The following is a 19,467-nucleotide window of genomic DNA, read 5'->3' as shown; positions in this document are numbered from 1 at the left end:
AGTTCCCTTTTAAACCTTCCACTTTTAATGCATGCAAGATTCCTTTGCATCCAATCTTTTTCCACCACCATACAGCTGAATTGCCTACTCACAAGACGGTAATACGATATAATGCCTGTAGTATTAGCAGATCTCCATTCCCTTCACATGCTCCAATGTGAAAAATACAAATCCAGGATAGTGTAATACTGTTTATTTAAAAAAGATTTCTAAAAACAAATTGAATACTCACATTTGTTCAAAGTAAATAACACATGTAATGTACAGGTTTCACAGGCTTCTTTTGTCTTTGGGGGGACCCTGTCAACATGTAAATTACCCTTCTGGCTTTTCCTGTGATCCTAGCATGACATAACGCTAGGATCACAGGAAAAGCCACCAGGGTAATTCACACAACTATTTTATTTTCTCTGTTGCCATAGGTTCTGATCCATATATAATTTTTAGCCCTTTTAAATAAACATGTGTCTGGAGGGAACAAATATTCGAAGAAACTACTTACCCACATTTTCTCAGCAGCTAAACGAACAATTGCAAACAGTGGCGTAACTAGTTGTTACTGGGCCCCATAGCAAATTCAATTTAGGGCCCCAAAATATTTATAAGTTGGCCTATTTTACCAAGATATATTAAAATTGCTCATTAATTAGGGTCTCACTGGGCCCCCTACACTCCTGGGCCCCCCTGCAACCGCAGGGTCTGCTTCCTCTATAGTTACGCCCCTGATTGCAAAAGCATGGAAAACCCCTACTCTGGATATACAGTTCATTAAAGCCAGACTGGACAATGTATTCATTTTGGAGTAACTCACTAGCCGCCTGTACAGGAAAACAGAAACAATACAACAAGGTCTGGAATTGTTGGATGACATACAGAAACAAACAAAAACATTAGCTCACCTAGATATAATCGATCTTTATAAGTCTGCATGTACTTTAGCGATCTCCACCATAAGATAGATGTACTAAGATAAGTGGTTTTTAATTTGACAGCATCCTAGAATGTTTGGAGTTTATTTTTCCTTTTTCTTCTTTTTTCTTTCGCTCTTTCCCTTTTATTAGTTATTATAATTGCTGATCATTGTTTTGACCTTAATGCATCTGTTTTTTCATAATACACAGGAACATATGGTAAACTTGAAAACGTATTGCCCACTGTTGCAAACTTATACATAGAAAAAGTAAATTTGCATTAAAACATTTTGTGGCATCCTTCTTTTAAGTGAAAGACAATTTGTGTTGCTGTAGTTGCAAATTTAGTTCCTCTAGTCAAAATGGGTGGCTTTTTTTTCTTTGATCTTTTTTATGGGAAAAAAGATCTCCCCCTGGCTACAGTATATTGTATATAATGTTATCTAATGGACTCGCAAGTGGCTCTTCTACAGAGCAACTACACCCAACATTTATAGTCTTTCTTAATTGCTCTGTTCCTGTTGCTTGTGGCAACTACCTGTAAGTCTAGACAAGGTACCTTGTGTTTTAGCATACTATGCCTATAATTGTTGCCTTTAGTTCTGTTAAATGCTTTAAGTCCATTGAGAAAACGCAAACAAGATGTGTTTAAGGCACACATGTCCCTGTTTATAATTTATGTTAAGGGCAAATGGAGTTAAATGCATTATATTCATTTCTTAGGAGTTCTCCAGAATATGTCAGATTTCAGCTACCCTATAGGTGTTCTTTGACCTAAATTCACCAACACAAGTTGAAGAGATTATTAGTAGTGGAGTACACCATGCATATTTGTGAGGAAAATTTTAGAGAATTCTAAGTAGCTGCCTCTGTCCACACTACAGACTTAAGGGGTATGGAAAGTATTTGTTTAGTAATTTTGTCTCATGGGACTAAAATGGCTTTTACATCATTCAAGGCAACCATTGGGGAGTTAAGCAAATGCTTTCAAAGTCACAATCAGTTGTGATTAGGTTGTGAAACAGATTTTATCAATTGGCTTCTGAGCAAACTCTTTATATAGACATGGGGCAGATTCACTAAAGGACACTAGCAAAGATTCGCCAGAAATCTCATCCACAGGGACATTGCCAATTCACTAACAGGCGTAGAGGACAATTCACTAGTGGAAATTGTTCATTCGCACCCTATCGCCAGGAACGGTCGTTACTTATACATACTTCACTAAGATATGAATTTTACTGAACATTACCTATTTCGCCAGTTTATTCCGCAACATCAGACCAGGCGAACTGATAAAACGAAGCTACATCGTCCTCAATCTTATGTCAGTGACATCATATCCTGTATGCCGGAAATGCATTAAAGTTGTATAAAATCCCTGGCGACTTTTCTTTTTTTAAAGCGGGATTGTCTTCAAAAGTCCAAGCTATTAAAGATTTATAGGTGAACAATTTTTTTAAACTAATTTGAGGGTTATGTCACATTTGTTTAAGCGTGGGCTCATGTCTAGGGCATTAGAGGATCACTTCTGTTTTTATTATGGCTCATTGGACATGTGTTTCAAAAAGTTGCCACCAAGTATTTGCACCAACATTACTATTATGTCCATAAGACACTAGCGATAATTGCCAGAGTTTGGCTGCTGAGACTCAACTTCGCATTTTAGTGAATTAGTGTAGTGGTACCTAATTTGCGCCTGGCAAAGTGGCGCGGAGTCTGACGAATCGTTGCTGGTGACAATTCACCCTTTAGTGAATTTGCCCCATGATGCTTCTGCTGTTTCTTGTGAATTATATGGATCTTTACTTAATTTTTCAGGATTCATTGAGGTCTGGCATGGTGCCAAGAGACTGGAGAATGCACTGCCAGATGATGTTGTGATAGCTGACTCTGTTATTGCTTTTAAGATAGGCTTGGATGATTTCTTGGACAAGCATAATATTCAAGGCAATAGTGATATTAAAATCTATAATTAATATCGATATGGGTATATATAGTTTATGTGAGTGTATGGAGGGGTCAGTGTGAGTGTGTATATGTATGTGCCCTGGGTTTCATTTGGAGGAGTTGAACTTGATGGACTTTGGTTTTTTTTCAACCCAAATTAACTTTGTAACATGAGACCAAAATGCAGCAGTACATCAGGGGTGCCCAAAAACAAGGAGTATAGATCTGCAAGACTCCAGAGCTCATGGCCAAAAAGCCAAACATACTTAAGTATAGTAGGTCAAGTAAATTGCTCCCAAGTACCAGTCTAAGCTTCTGCAACTCATTAGAAAAAGATGACTTGTGATTTGCCAAATATATGGAATTCCTCTTCAGGCTTTGTAGGACACAGGATCGAAAGTTACCATTATCAATGAAGCACTGTGACAAAGAGTCACACACACTTAAATAATTGTGGTGCTAGGACCTGCAACCCTGTGTGCAAAAGCAGCAAAAAAAACCCCAGACATTCCTTTTATAGGATGGAAGTCCAGTTCCAGATCACGCCAAAGGCAAACTGCACCAAACAGTTATTAGTGCCAGTGTTATTTTTGGGAGACCCAAAGGTTGCTGAACAGCCAATCACTGGATACATTGAAGAAATCATGTTTTATAACTGTGTTATATTCATAGGAACACTGTTTTATAAGATGTACTGCTAGAAAATTATTACGTTAAATTTACTGAATACTGAATTACATGTATAGAATTATATGGTTTTTTTTTTAAAGATGTTTATTTCTGGTTTTAAAACACACAACAAAACAGACACATACAAGGCTGTGCACCGAGACATCATTACATGTACAGATCAGTATCGAAGCATATGTAAATCAGGCAAAAAGAATCCTATCCACTATTGTGGTGATTCCGGGAGTGAGATACCGGGATTGGCATCAACCCAGGAAGCCCAAATTTTATCAAACTTTGTGGGTGAACCTCTGGCAATGTAGGTCAATTTAATAAGTGGTAGCGTGTTATTTATCTATTCCCGCCACTGTTTAATATTGGGAGGGTATGGACTCATCCACTTCATCACCACCAGCTTTTTGGCATAAAAAAGTGTAGCCCGTAAAAGATTCCTGGTTTTGTTTAGAGGTACCAGCTCCTCCACCACCCCCAAGAGACACACCAGCGGGGATTTTACTCCCGGGAGGTCAAGATTTTGGCTTAAATATTGGACAACCGCTGACCAAAAGCGAGAAACCACCTCACATTCCCACACCATGTGAAAGAATCCTGCATTGAGGGTTTGACATCTATGACATTTCCCATCCACCGACCTACCCATTTGTTTCAATCGAAGAGGAGTAATATATAGTTGGTGTATAGCCTTAAATTGTATCATTTTGTCCCGAGTGGATATCAAGGACCAATATACACTCCCTGTACCTTCCTCCCATTGCTCATGATCAAGTTCTGGGATGTATTGAGACCATTTAGGATAGGACTTGGTAAATGGGTCTATCTTTGGGTCCAGAAGTAGCCTATATACATCCGAGAGCAGTTTCTTGGTCTGTGGATCCCATAGTCTAGATTCAAGTTTCGAGCTTACCCAAGTGATAGTTAAGGAACCAAATTGAGCCTTAAAGGCATGTCGCAATTGCAGATAGCGATAAAGTTGGATGGTAGGATTGAGTAACTTCCCACGCAAGTGTTCTAAAGACATGAACAACTCTCCACTGACTAGGTCACCAATATGTCTGACGCCCAAGTTCGGCCAGTACTGGAAATCAGGCAAACTGTAGAAATGAGGGAGATCAGCATTCTTCTATAGTGGAAGTTTAGGAGAAATATGTGAGGGGGGCAGATCTACAGGTTTATATCGTTTCTTCCAAAAGCGTATGGGGAGTGCCATAACCTCTGGCAGGTGAGGGGAGTCTTTGAGACGCCTGTATGGGGCATTGCGAAGAGCTTCCAGTGAACCTATGAACCTATGCCTGTAGTAGAGTAGCGGTATTATCAAGGTCTGAGTGAAACCAAGAGTGCAGGTAGGAGATCTGGCCAGATAGATAATAGTTTTTAATATTCGGGAGTGCCAGACCACCTTTTTCAGTTGGCGCTGTCAGTAATTTCAGTGACATATGTGGGATCTTATTAGCCCAGATAAATGATGTAATACTCGAGTTTAGTTTCCTAAAAAAGGCATCAGGAATTGAGACCGGGGAGTGCAATAGAGGGTATATCAGCTTGGGCAAGAAGATCATCTTAAATAAGTTGGAGCGACCCCAAATAGTCAGAGGTAACTTGAGCCATTGGACGGCGGCCAGATTAAACTTTTGCACAGTCGGTTCTAGGTTGTTTGCGAGATATTGGGAATGGTCCTGCATGATAACAACGCCCAGGTATTTAAATTTAGACACCCAACTCAATCCACTTACTTGCCCACTCGGGGTGTCCCCACCCAGAGAAAAAAGCGAGGATTTAGATTTGTTGACTTTTAGCCCACTAATGTCTCCAAATTCAGTCAGAACCTTCAGGGTCACTTCCAGAGACCTATCCTTGTCCGCTAGGAACAGAATAACATCGTCTGCGTAAAGAGTGATTTTATCCTCAAGTCTGCCTATTAGTAAGCCTTTAATCTCCTGCGTCCCACGAATCTTGAGAGCTAGCGGCTCTATCGCCAGAGCAAAAAGCAGTGGCGATAGGGGGCAGCCCTGCCTCGTACCTCTTTCAAGAACAAATTGGGGGGATAGTATCTCATTGACCCGTATCTGGGCCATTGGCTGTTTATACATGAGACGTATCCAATTAATGAAGGTGGGACCCACCCCAAATCGTTCCAAAACCCGCCACAAATAATCCCAATCGACAGAGTCAAATGCTTTTGATATGTCCAAAGAGGCTATTACTCCACCATACCCCCTCTGGGCGGTCAATTGGATGTGAGTATGGAGCCTACGGATATTAACTGCCGTCGTTTTGTTGGGCATAAACCCCGTCTGATCACTGTGGATGAGAGAAGTTATAACTTTGCTGAGCCGAGTTGCCAGTAATTTGGCTAGGATTTTTATGTCAGTATTAATCAGAGAAATAGGACGGTAAGAGTCCCAACGCGACATGTCTTTCCCGTCCTTCGGGATCAATGTGATCAGCGCAGAATAAAAGGAGTCGGGGAGAGTGTCAGCCTCCCAGGCAGCAGCATAGGTGTCTTTTAATTTGGGAATAACTGTCTCTAAGTGTAACTTATACCAGGCCGCCGGCAGGCCGTCTGGCCCTGGGGTCTTTTGGGGAGATAGAATTATATGTTTAATTGTTTAGGAACTTTTACAGGATATACCAGTTCCCATGTGCAGGATTAAGAGAACGTTCCTGTTGTCTTTCAGCTCCCTGCAATACATTGAATTACTTCCCTCTTACTCTACCCTCACACTCTGAATTATTTTTCATATGTGCAACACTTACAGTGCTAGGACTACTGGGGGCTGCACCACATACCACCAGTGCCAGACTTCCCTATACTTTAGCTGTGGCAGAAGCTTTATCACCTGGGGGCTGAGGTTTGGCTCACAATTTATTACTAATTATTCACCCTATGTAAGTAGTATTAGAAAGGGAAAATAGTGAGGCTAATAATGAGAGTTAGAGCGAAGGAGAAAGGGAAATTGAGTGATTAGACAATGAAGAAAGGTAAAAGAAATTACCAGATGAAATAAGTGAAATAAAGTGTTGGAAGAAAAAAGAGATCAAAGTATTAGACAATACAAGCAAGATGGAAAAACAAGATAAACACAGACATTAAAAAATGGGAAACAAAAGGAGAAACCAAATCACAGTTTCTGGTGGGTACTTTGCTAGCATGCTTATTATATTAAACCATAATATTGTTCCTGATAATTGTGTAATACAATTTTGGGCTATTTAGGCCAACAGGTTAACAACCAGCTAGTATTCTAGAAGATGGGTTACATTTGACTCTAACACTTAAAGGAATAGTTCAGTGTGAAAATAAAAACTGGATAAATAGATAGGCTGTGCAAAATAAAAAATGTTTCTAATATAGTTAGTTAGCCAAAAATGTAATCTATAAAGGCTGGAGTGAACAGATGTCTAATAAAACAGCCAGAATCCAACTTCCTGCTTTTCAGCTCTATAACTCTGAGTAAGTCAGTGACTTGAAGGGGGGCCACATGGTACATTTCTGTTCAGTGAGTTTGTAATTGATCCTCAGCATTCAGCTCAGATTCAAAAGCAACAGATATGACCCTCAAGTCTCTGATTGGTTACTGCCTGGTAACCAGGGTAACCAGTCAGTGTAAACCAAGAGAGCTGAAAAGCAGGAAGTAGTGATCTGACTGACATGTTATACGTCAAATCACTCCAGCCTTAATACATTACATTTTTGGCTAACTAACTATATTAGAAACATTTTTTTATTTTGCACAGCCGATCTATTTACCCAGTTTTTATTTTTCCACTGAACAATTCCTTTAAGGCAGGGCCTTGCAAATCAAGCAGAACAGAATAGCTTATTTACTTACAGTGTAAAAAGGCATAGGCAGAATAGATATTCACAAGGCTAGGACAGTACATCAGAGACAGTTAAATGTGTCTCCGCTGAGGATGTAGTCAAGGCAGTACAGCATAGGTCCAGGCAGAAATACCTCACAAGTGGTCTGAACCCCACCCAGTGAAGTGGTCAGGGAGAAGAACCTAAACCTGACACCCAATCCACTGTTGTCCCTTCACTGTAGGCAATCTTATGGCCTCATTGAATGGGTCCCTGCTCCCTGACTTATCTGTCTCTCTAGAGATACTGGTCGCTCTAGGGAAAAAAGGCTTTACTGGGCTTTGGTGTACCCAGGCTCCCTAGAAACATCCAGCTGGGGCAAACACCAGAAGCCAAAGAGGAAGATCCACCCCTTCTCGCTCACTATACCAAAGTGTGACCGGAAGTGGTCACAACATCTCTTGGCTGGGATATGTACATCACAACTAGCTACATGGGCATCTGTCCAGCAACTAGGGAGATCAGAAAGTGTAGGAATTTAAAGCCATAGGGGAACATTAACCTTATGGGTCCCCACAATTGATTTAATGGAATTTATATTTCTTATACATTTGGACTAATTCGTCTTATTCTAACCTGTCTTTATACATATTACACTTTGTTTTTAGCATGAGGTATGAGTCAGTGGCCAAATGCATTAATATCACACAAAAAAACTGAATTTTCCCATACAAAAGAATCTCAGATACTTTATTTTGATTATTCCTGTTTTTAATTTTCACATGGAATGGAAACTGGATCAATATTAAACCAATGGTTGTTAGAAAATCTTTATTAGATTTGGGTGTGGTTATTATTTGGGCTTTTGTTTTGTGTTTATTTCTTCAACTCTTTTTTGGAAGACGCATACAGATTCTGTAATTGTTTTGAGTACATACATATTCATTTATGAGGCTCATACAGTATTATCATAAAGATGAACGCTACCAGTTTGGGAGTGAGCAATATTGACTATTTTTATATTCAAAAGAATATAGTTTTCTGAGTCTAAGAGAAATAAAAAATAAGCAAAAAGGTGTGTTAACTATTTTTATAGCAAGATCTTGAGTATTTTTATCATAAGCCAATTGCTAGTTATTATGTATTGCAATTAAAAGCAATGACATATTATATTGTATATCCTTTTATATCTATCTATCTATCTATCTATCTATCTATCTATCATCTGTATATCTACTCTAAATACTAAGAGAGAGAAAAGGATATCCACAACACAGAGGTGCACACCAACAAATGTGGCCGTCTGGGTCCATGAAAAACAAGGAATAAACAATAAATCTCTGTTAACTATTTTTATAGCTAGATCTTGAATATTTTTATCATACGCCAATTGCTAGTCATTATGCATTACAATTAAAAGCAATGACATGGTTGCTCCATAGTTCTATTCCCAGCAAGAATAGTTCATCTTGGCAGAAGAAGCGTAAGGAGCATCCAATATAAACAAACAATATACGGGTTAAATATTTGTCCTCTAGATTAAATAGTGCACATTTTATTTAATAGTCAGGCTTGAGAAACATGCTGGTGCGCACTATGTGGTAATTAAATACTAATAACACAAAGTGATAATACTGCTTCTAGAAGAGTTGAGATACCACTTAAATGGATGCAGATAATAAATGACCAAATTAATAATTGCAAATTAATCATTTCTTATTGATCATTAGATTAATTATTGAGAAATGAATTATATGATTATGGAACAGCATGTCCCTTGCTCTAAATAAGTTTGGCAGAGTGAGTGTTCTTGTGGTTTTTCCAGTCCCTCAGTAAAATTTGTCTTGTCAGTACCATTCATTAGACAATGAGAAAGGCACGAATGTGATCATGTAAACTAATGATGTCTCCTGTGTAGAGATATTGTTATGCAATACTATGGTAGCTCAGTTAAAAGAACTACCAAAATAGATCCCACAATAACTCATACTTACTGCTATATTGTATTAATGTGCAGGTAATGGGAAACTGGAGCAGAGAACACAGGAACAGGGAACCGGACGGAGACTCAGGAACAAAGCAGGAATCAGGCACAGGAGTCACAGGATCAAGGAGTCACAGGAACAAGGAGTCACAGGAACAAGGAGTCACAGGAACAAGGAGTCACAGGAACAAGGAGTCACAGGAACAAGGAGTCACAGGAACAAGGAGTCACAGGAACAAGGAGTATGCTGGATCTAGCTTGGGAGCTTCAATGATCAAGCCCCGGGGTATCTTTAGCAACAGGCTTATAAAGTCCCTTAATTAACAAATTACCAACACCTGGTAGAGCAAGAAGGAGGAGGAGGAGGTGAGCAAACGTATAAGGTAGAAAGTCTTTAATCATACCAGTAGAATCAGATTCCAAAGGTCTCCAGTGGCTCAATGAAATAATGTAGGAGCTTGTGAGTGTATAGTTCAGAGTTCGATCCCAGGTAGCTCCTGACATAATATTTCTTGAAAGTAGGCTTAACCTTGCTACCATGTATCCTTTTTTAGCAGTGCAGTATATCCATATTTTGTATATGTTAATATGATGTGAAACAGGTTCTTGCAACTTACAATTTGTCCTTTTTGGAATGTTTTTGGAAGTTACTTTATGTTGCTTTGAAAATTCACTCATCATAGTGCTGATTGGCTGAGCTCTTTATAGCTGACACAGTCAGTCAAGTTTGTATGACTAGAACTGTATTTGTATTTAGTTACTTCAAATGCAACATCATTTTTGAGGACCACTGTAACCATACATGGCAAAAGATAGGTGGTAGATGAACTCTCACCTTCTCAAATTTGCTGGCAGGTGGTCCTTCATGACCACTGTAAACAAACCAACCCAAAAACATAGATGTGAAAAGCTGGAACTGAACTCTCAAACTTCTTTTTGATAAAGAACAAATTTGCTAGAAGATTGCCCTTCAATCAAGGCTACTTCAAAAAACCTATCCCAAAAGGACTGACGTAGGAAGAAGTTGAAGTTGAAATGTCAATCATAAACCTTAGAAGCATCTGGATATCTGGATATAAAAAAGAGCAAAAATCATCAGGAGGGGGTTTTCAACTCAAAATGTTCTTGTTTACAACTTCTCACACAACCACTACACCATTAAAAACCTGTACTAGCAATGATGCAATAAGTTCCATCTAAAAAGAAGCCCAGCAGGCAGATTGTGGTTAATGCAACTGGCACATAGTGTTCCGAGTTCAGTTAACATCTAAGCTGCGTAAGCACTGTAATTTGTGGCTTTTTTCAGTGGTGAACTTTTTCACAAATTTGCTCTACACTTTCTTCATGTGGTCTGTTTTAGCAGGATAAAAATAATCGCAGCAGACATCATTCTACCACTTGCCTAATACTTTTTTTTGAATATATTACAGACTGCAAAATAGCAGGTATGATAAATTATTATAGGCTAAAAACACATAAATAAACACTTGGGGGCAGATTTATCAAGGGTTGAATTGAAAATTCTAATTTTCAATTTTTTTTATGGTCAAAACTCTCAAATTCAACTAGGTAGTTACTCAAATTTGATTTGAGTTTTTTTAAAAAATTCTAATTTGTTTTTTGTGATTTATCATACCCCTTAAAAACTTGAATTTGCCACTTAAAACCTGCAGAATTGGTGTTTAAGTCAATGGGAGAGGTCCAGGGATCATTTTTGAGTTGTTTGCAGCCTTTCTGAAAAAAACTCAAATAGAGTTCTTTAAATTCGAATCAAATTCAATTTGAGTTTTCAGGTTGATTTAATTAATCTGAGTTTTAAAAATTAGATTTTATTAATAAATTTCGATTGGTCAAATTTTGAAATTATGGGAGTTTAGGAGAGTTTTTAAAAAAACTCACATGAATTCGAAATTCGACCTTTAATAAATGTGGCTCTTTGATAAATGTGTCTCTCTTGGTGGCTTAAGGTTCGAATTTAAATTTTTGCCATAATTCAGTTTTTTTTGCACAAAACCTCACAAATTCAAATTATATTTTCAAAAACTCAAATGTTTGGTTTAAGCAAAGCAAACTCGAAAACTTGAATGAGTTGGTGAGTTCATATAGAAGTCTATAGGAATTGTCCTAGACAAAACTCAAGCCATTTTTTAATTCGCATTTTTGAGCTTGTAAACTCACAAATTTGAGTTTTTAAGCCTATAAACTCGAAAAATTTGAGATATCGAGTTTTTTTTTACAATTGTATTCAATTGAGTTTTTTTACATACAGATTTTTTGATAAATGAGAAAACATTCAAGTTTTTTTTTAAATTGTGGGGTTATTCAAAGTAAGAAAAAAACTCACAAACCTCACAAATTAGATTTTTGTTAATCATGTTAATTTAGTATGCACCATCAATAATTCTGCACCACTTCTAAAAAGCATGAAACAGTATTTTAATTTGAAAAAATGTTGCTCTAGTGAACACATTGATGCATAGCTACCACAAATAAAACTAGGGCTTCTACTAAAAAACAACATTTTACAAATTGTTATTTGCTGTAAATTGCTGATATGTTTATACTGATTTGAACATACAAATTAATATTACATATTTGTGAGCGAAATTAGTTTTATTTATAAAAATATAAATACTTGAATGCTGAAAATGATCCTCACCTTGACTTCTCCAACATTTAGTTGACAAATTGTTTTCAAGAATTTTTCAATTCATAAGTTTAAAAAATTCGAGGTCCAAAACTAAAATGCAAAAACATTTAGGATAGCATTTTTGTCGCAATTTCTTGAATGCTAAAAAATACATGACCTCCAATATTAATGAATCTGCCTTCATAGTGTCCACTGATTCAAATGTATTTTTATTTTAGCTAAAGCGTTTTAAACTTTGTGTACAAGTGACTACTTCTGTCTAAAATAAAAGACAGGGCATGCAGTGGATTGTTCAGCCAATACATTAATATCTGGATAAAAAAATCTCATAAAAATGCTTCCCTATTAAAAAATTATTCTTCAATATTTATACCAGACTGGTGGTTGAAAATTCCACAGCCAAGCTAGCAGCACAGAATAATTGCTTTTTTCAGTGTGATATTCAGTTTTTCACTTTTATAAACTCACATCTGTGATTTGTTAGTTGTGTCCCAAATTTAATTGGAAGATAACATACAATTAATTAGATCTGAGCATATGGTTCTTTTATGTATCATCTTAACATTTTCATGTGCAGGTTCAACTGAAGGTAGTCATGCAATAGAATGTTTTGCAACAGTTAATAATTATTTCTTGGAGACTGATCATACATTACAAATACCCTTTGCCAGAATTTCTCAAACATTCTAAATTGAATAAAAGACAACTGTCCAAAATATGCATCCTATGAAGATTATCTATAACCCAAAAATGTCAGTTTTATCTAAAACACAACATATAATGAATTAATATATTTTTAAAAATGGTTAATGTTGTGCATTTAGCATTTTTTAAAGAGGATGTTCACCTTCCAAATACATTTCATAGTTTAGTTCAGTTGTTTTCACCAGAAATTAAGACTTTTTTTTCCATTTTTTATATTTTAATTTCTTAACAAAACTGAAGTTTAAAGTTGAATGTCTCTGGTGTTTCAGTCTGGCAGCTCAGTAATCCACTGTTACGATTTTGCTACATTTATTTGATACACCTCTCATCAGCATCTGTGGAATATTAGCAACTATTATATCAATTACTGTACAGCTGCCTTTGATGAAACTCAGGGATTCTGCTCAGCAGGGCCAAAGAGAATAAATGCATCATGTAAAGGTACCATATACTACATAATTGCGATTTTCTACGACAAATATTGAAAAATTTGTGGGTTTTCTATATTTTTTAAAAGCTCTAAAATTTTGAGATGTATTAAGTGTAAAAACCACGAATTCAAACATTTTCCAAGTAAAAGTTGTTGAGGTCCTATAGAAGTCAATGGGAGCTGTGCTGATCTTATTTTGCCACTTTCAATCAATTCAGACTGCTATAGGTTATTGAATTTTTTTCACTAGAAATTGTCTGAAACACTCACATTTTTAGAAGTTTTCCAGGTATTCATATTTTTTAGTGCATCGTTCAGTGATTTTTTCTGTTCGTATTTTTTTTTTTTTTGCCATGTACTGTATAAAGCAGGCTGACTATCAGAGTAACCTGAGAGGCAGCAGCTCTTATATGGGCATTGGGGGGGAGTGTAAGGAAGGAAAGGCAGGTTTTAGTTATAGGGGATTCAATTATTAAAAAGGTGGATAAGGTAATCTGATGCAAGTACCCTACAATCTGCTGTTTGCCTGGTGCTACAGTTTGGTGTGTGGTAGAATGAGTGGACTGATTATTGTGATGGGCTGGGGAAGACCCGTTGTCTTGGTACACATAGAAACCAATGACAAAGTTAGAGGAGGGTGAGGACTTCCAAAGTAATTTTCTCAGAGATACAGTATTACCTGTTCCACGAGAAACTTTAAAAAGAAAGCAGGAGCTTAGGAAGATTAATGTGTGGCTGAGAGATTGGTGTAGGGAGGAGGGTTTTGGATTTCTGGAGAAATTTGATTGCTTTTTTTATGATGCGGTAAGTAAAATGCTGGACAAAGGGAGAGCAGTTAATGTGATCTATTTGGATTTTGCCATACAGTGACCTACAAATGACTCCTTTCTAAAGTAGGGACTGTTGGGCTTAATGAAGAAGTTTGCACATTGATAGGAAACTGGATACAGGATCGGGTACAGAATGATTCATTCTCTACTTGGAGTATGGTTCTTAGTGAGGTCCCTCAAGGCTCTTGTTAATGACTTAGGGGAGGGTATTGTAAGTAACATATCAGTGTTTGCAGATGACACAAAACTATGCAGCCCAATTAATTCCATCCAGGATGAGCAGGATGTGGCATCCTTGCAGCAGGATCTTGACAAACTAGCAATGTGGAAGTGGCAGATGAGATTCAATGTTGATAAAAGTAAAGTCATGCACCTGGGATGTAAAAATATGTAAGCCATTTATACCCTTAATGGGACTGCACTAGGCAAATCCATAATGGAAAAGGACCTTGGAGTCATTGTAGATAATAAACTTGGCTGTAGCAAGCAATGGCAGTCAGCAGCATCAAGGGCAAGCATTAAGGTCTTGAGCTGTATTAAAAGGGGCATAGATTCACATTAGTAGGGGGTCATTCTTCCACTGTACAGAGTGCTGGTAAGGCCCTATCTAGAATATGACATACAGTTATGGTCTCCAGTGCTCAATTGAGACATTATTGAATTAGGGAGGGTCCATAGAAGGGCAACTAAGCTGGTAAAAGGTATGGAAAATCTTAGCTATGAAGAAAGACAGGCCAAATTGGGGTTGCTTACACGGAAGAAGAGGTGCTTGAGGGGTGATATGATAACTATGTATAAATATATAAGGGGATCTTCAACAAACATCACATTCCTACGTTTTCAAGCAAAATATCACTCTGATTGTCCAAACAAAAGACCCAAAACTAGGGATTAGCAAACTTGTAGTGACTATACTGCAATGAGGAAATTTTGAAAACCTCAAAATTCCATAAATACGTACTGAAGTTAAAGAGGTTGTTCACCTTTGAGTTAACTTTTATTGTGATGTAGAGGGTGAGATAATGTGCAATTGAGTTTCATATTTTTTGTTATTATTTGTGGTTTTTGAGTTAATTTGATTTTTTTTCAGCAGCTCTCCAGTTTGCAATTTCAACAATCTGTATGCTAGTGTCCAAATTACCCTAGCAACCATGCATTGATTTCAATAAGAGACTGGGAAGCTGGAAATAGTCAGAAGAAAAAGGCAAATAATTCAAAAACTATAAAGAATAAATAATGAAGGCTGAATAAAAAGTTATTTATAATTAGCCATTCTATAAGGTACTAAAAGATAACTTTAAGGTGAACCACCCCTTTAATAGAAAAGGCTAACTCAGCATCTAAAGGAAAAATGGAAGCTCCTTGGAGGATAGCAATGAGCATATTGGACAGAAAGAAGCATGAAGCCAAACTAGAACAACCATCCATCAAATCTATTGAAGTCAACCATGATGTTAATATTCCTTACCCAAGTTGTTTTACAACAATTCATATTTCCAGTCATGCAACTTAAAAATGTAACACCTGTCTAAATGAGAATCATGGTACCTGGGTCACACTGTCACATCTTTGAGTTTCAGCTAACCCCTTCCTGCCTTAGCTCAACAGAACCATTGTGGTTAGTAGTTGTTGACTGATCGACTACTTGGATGAGCAATGAATTTACTCTGCAAGTCCTATTTCTTTAGACCTATTTCTACTAGATACAGTAAATTTGATTTTAGAAAATACAATAAAATGGGTTTGTTAACCACAACATATTTTGAAAAAGGTTATTCATTTCCATATTTTAAAAAAGATTTATAGATTTACTACATGTACTATTTTTAATGAATATTTATTTTAGAATGGTTTGAGGCCACACACCCTTATTGTTCTGTGTATATTGTCACATCTGAAAATAATATGTGTTTCTTCTAAGGACACAAAGGGAAGTATTCAGCAACACATTCTGCCAATGGATTCTCCACCCAGTAGCTTGTGACAAAAAGTTTATTAAAAGCATAGCTTCACTAGTACATAAAAAAGGATTTACACTTACGGCTATTGATGTACTATTCTATTCAATCATTTATATCGACATTGTTATGTGGAATTAGCATATGTTATTTCTTAGAGTGAATTAACTGGAAAGTTGTCTGCATCTTACACTTCTATCAGATTTCTAATTGAAACAATCAGTTAAATTTTTAACAGATGTTTGACCAAATAATAGGCAGGGCTTAAGTAATTTTTGATCCAGCATCTAAGACCAGTCCAAGAACAGTATGTCCAATAGGAAATCGTTTTCGAGGACAGTTCAAATGAGAGTAATTTACTACCATACATAGTATATTTGCACATAACACAACACACAATTTACCAAATAGAACTAGAGATGATCATAAACAAGCCTTGGTTACAGAAAACAAGATTAAACCAGTAGAGATGAAAATAAAACCTATTATTTTAAAATCTGTTTGCTATTCAGCTGAATATCTTGACTATATATATATATATTCAATCAAATATTATTTGCTACACTTTATGCCTGGTACACATACTTCTTTTATATATTGCTAAGTTGTAAAGACCATTTAAATGAATGATGAAGGGCACACTGAAGAGGAGGAATCACAGAAGCGTAGTAAACTTTTTTTTCCGCAGAAAACTCTAATCATTCCCTCTGTGGGAATGTTTAAAATTATTTTATTCTAAGCTAGACTTGAAGGAAATGCCCACTGCCTCTATTCTCCACTGACAATTACAAAAATAACAATGTTTTCCCCCCTATAATATCTAGAATCTCTGGATGTTTACCTCTATTACCCATGACCACAGATACTCTCTAGGAGTCTAGGTACACATGATCTACCCCTGATTTACCCTTGGTCCTTGCCGGTTCAGTGAACCAATCAATTATGGGTGAACATTCCCCCTTTCCCCTCATTTTACACTTTACTCGTCTTAACCCTATCCCCATAACTGATTATAAGACCAGCACTATTATAGTGCCAAAGGTATACAGGGTCAAGCTTGAATCCCTTATAGTATATTCCAGCGGCTAAGTAAGAGCACTAAGCAAAAGGCTAAAAAAAATGTGAATAATTATTTTTGACATATAGTTTAACTATAGTACTTTCTTTCTCATCCCTAGTCATGTTGTATCAGAACTGTAAATAAACAGGCTATATTGATGCATCTGGTGAACACAAATCAATCAAACATAAACGATCCAAAAATATACATTTAGACAGACTCACAATGATCACAGAATTGTTTGATCTACAGTTAATTACTCTGCTAAACTTAGAGAAAAGGTCTTGTTTTATTATAACGGAACTGTTTGCTGTAAAGTTAATAAAGTTAAGAAAATGAATGAAGACAAATCTGGGACACGTCCTTGTGTTTTTGCACTGATAGTTCAAGCATGGAACTACGCTACAGCCAGTGCTTTAGGACTGCTACTGGAGTCCAGAAGTCTCAGTTTGGTTATTCATCTAAGAGTGGGGGCAATTACTATAGCAATTACTATGACAGATTGTGATAGGGGAAACCCAGTCAAAAAATAATGGAAAGTGAAACTAAGAGGCCCATTTACTATGGGTCGAAGTGAATTTTTGAATTCAAAAACTTCGAATTTCAAAGTAATTTTTGGGTACTTTGACCATCGAATAGGTCAAAATTCGATTCGAATTGAAAATACTTCACAAATTCGACCATTCGAAAATCGCGGTACTGTCTCTTTAAAAAACTTCAAATTCGACACTTCGCCACCTTAAACCTGCCGAATTGCTGTTTAGCCTATGGGGGACCTCCTATAAAGTTTGTGAGTGTTTGGCTAAGTTTTGAGTAGTCGAAGTATTTTTTTGTAAAATCGGTCGAATCGTTCGATTCGAACAATTTAAACAATCGATCGGACGATCTAATCGATCGATCAAACAATTTTTACTTCGACTATCAAAGTATCAAATTCGATGGCCGAATTTCGAAGTTTTTTAACTTCGAAATTCGATCTTTAGTAAATGTGCCCCTTAATCTAGTAGTAGTTAAACTGCAATAGTTTAATGGGTTAGTGAATTGCACATGTTTTTGGCTAAGCCCTTTCTTGAGGTGTAACTACTACTAAATTTCTTTTTCATTTCATTATTTTGAAGTTTTGCACAAAATGCTCAAAATTAATATTGTGAAAATTAACTTGTTTTTTTATAGTGAGGATAAAAAAAATACAAACATGTGTCTTGTTTATACCATTTTTTTCCTTGTTACATTTTTCCATAAAACCCATGGCACTCCAAACAATATTTGGTGATGCTTTCAATGAGAATAGAAAAGGATGAGAATAGAAGAGGATAGAAATAAAAACAAAAAAAAGCCCTTCCACTTGTGTCATCATTTCCCTTGCAAAAGTCCGAAAAACACTCTGCTTATAGCCAGTGGCGGAACTACTTAGTGCAGTTGCACCCCACGCACCCCCTTGGGGCCCGCTGGTGGTTCTCATGCACATATAACTGCTGCGACAATCTACTTGGGAGGGGTTGGGATGGGCCCAGCTGCAGGCCCTGCACCCTGACCCCACAGGGTATAGTTACTTAACTGCTTATAGCCAATGCTTGTGATTGCAAACTTGCTAGAATGAGTCTTCCTAGGCCTAAAGTTACAGTGATAGCCTAATTTGTCACAATGATAGACTACAGGATTCATTGAGGTTGTAGCAAAATCGTAGTCACCCACAGTAAATTCAATTGCTAATTTTGTTCCCCTGGCCAGTACTTTATTTAAAAAGCACACTGGCCTGTGGAAGTATCTAGATCAGCTATATGCTGCCACCTTTCCTTGCTTTTCCAGTCATCAAGCAGTTAGACTTAGACTTGCAAATTTGCAATAGCAGAAGATTCTAACCTAAGCATAACTGGGAAAATAAGGGAAGAGATTTGTTTTCTATACATTAATTAACAGTTACATAAACTTTATAATTAAGGGACTTGAACTATACACCTACTTTTCTGTAACTGATGCCACAAAGGAGGAGATATGATATTGTCATTAATTGACTTTTAAAATCATTTCCCGTAATTTGTATCAACACAGGTTTGGCCAAATAGTGAATAAATCTCCAGAAAAGCTGCACTGCGCTGATGATGCTGAACCTTCTCTTCTGTGCAACACAAGGGGGAAAGCATTTCCAGAGACACACAGCCTCTAAAACTGAGATTCATTTTTTTCTGCTACTGAAACTATGACAGAAACTGAAACTATATCGATATGACAGAATTGTTAACTTAAAGCTAACTTCCAGCTAACAGAAAATGAAAATTACTTTTCATTTTATTATAGAATTGTTGTTTATCATTAAGCATTTCTTAAAGCAAATTACATTTCTGCAACTCTCGATCTTAAATGTTGCTTAATTTGTTTGTTCAACAGAATGCAACGCAAACAAAAGTTAAAGAAACATCAGCAGACTGATTGATTTTAAAAACACAATTTATTATTTGAAATAGTTTACATCTTATAAAGCAACATATCTGGAGTAATA

This window comes from Xenopus laevis, chromosome 5S, assembly GCF_017654675.1.
Source record: "Xenopus laevis strain J_2021 chromosome 5S, Xenopus_laevis_v10.1, whole genome shotgun sequence".
Classification (NCBI taxonomy): domain Eukaryota; kingdom Metazoa; phylum Chordata; class Amphibia; order Anura; family Pipidae; genus Xenopus; species Xenopus laevis.
The sequence above is the reverse complement of the archived record's forward strand: the minus strand, read 5'-3'. Positions refer to the sequence as shown.